This window comes from Mastomys coucha, chromosome X (assembly GCF_008632895.1).
Source record: "Mastomys coucha isolate ucsf_1 chromosome X, UCSF_Mcou_1, whole genome shotgun sequence".
Classification (NCBI taxonomy): Eukaryota; Metazoa; Chordata; class Mammalia; order Rodentia; family Muridae; genus Mastomys; species Mastomys coucha.
Window position 1 is genome coordinate 7,725,829 of NC_045030.1, and position 1,177 is coordinate 7,727,005.

Below are 1,177 nucleotides of genomic sequence, written 5' to 3' on the forward strand. Positions count from 1 at the left end.
AAAAAAAAAAAAAAAAGCCAGATGGTGGTGGTGCATGCCTTTAGTCCCAGCACTTGGGAGGCAGAGGCAGCTGGATTTCTGAGTTCGGGGCCAGCCTGGTCTACAGAATGAGTTCTAGGACAGCCTACACAGAGAAACCCTGTCTCGAAAAAACCAAAAGACAAAAACAAAACAAAAACCCAATGAATTTATGAAATTCTTAGGGAAATGGATGGATCTGGAGAATATCATCCTGAGTGAGGTAACCCAATCACAAAAGAACACACATGGTATGCATTCTCTGATAAGTGGATATTAGCCCAGAAGATCAGAATACACAAAGTACAATACACAAACCACAAGAAACTCAAGAAGAAGGAAGACCACAGTGTGGATCCTCATTCCTTCTTAAAAGGGGGAACAAAGGAGTTGCAGAGACAAACTATGGAGCAGAGACTGAAGGAAGGGCAATCCAGAGACTACTCCACCTAGGAATCCTTCCCATTTTCAATCATCAAATCCAGACACTATTGTGGATGCCAGCAAGTGCTGGATGACAGGAGCCTGATATAGCTCTCTCCTGAGAGGCTCTGACAGTGCCTGACTAATACAGAAGTAGAAGCTCACAGCCATCCATTGGATTGAGCACAGGGTCTCCAATGAAGGAGCTAGAGAAAGGACCCAAGGAGCTGAAGGTTTGCAGCCCCTTAGGACGAACAACAATATGAACTAACTAGTACCCTCAGAGCTCCCAGGGACTAAAACACCCACCAAAGAGTACACATGGTGGGACTCATGGATCCAGCAGCATATGTAGCAGAGAATGGCCAAGTCGGTCATCAATGGCAGGAGAGGCCCTTGGCCCTGTGAAGGTTCTATGCCCCAGTGTAGGGGAATGCCAGGGCCAGTAAGCAGGAGAGGGTGGGTTGGCGAGCCAGGGGTGGGGTGGTGAACAGGGGTTTGTTTTTGTTTTTGTTTTTTAATTTTATTTTACTTTTTTAATTTTTTATTTTGGAGGGGAACCTGGGAAAGGAGATATTTTATGACATGTAAATAAAGAAAACATCTATTTAAAAAAAAAAGAAAAGAGTGCGTCCCTACAAAGACTGCCCCTACTGAGATTAGCTATACCTATCCTCTTGATCCGTCTGTATACTGTAAATCTCATCTTTTCAGCTGTATCCAATAACCTGCCTCT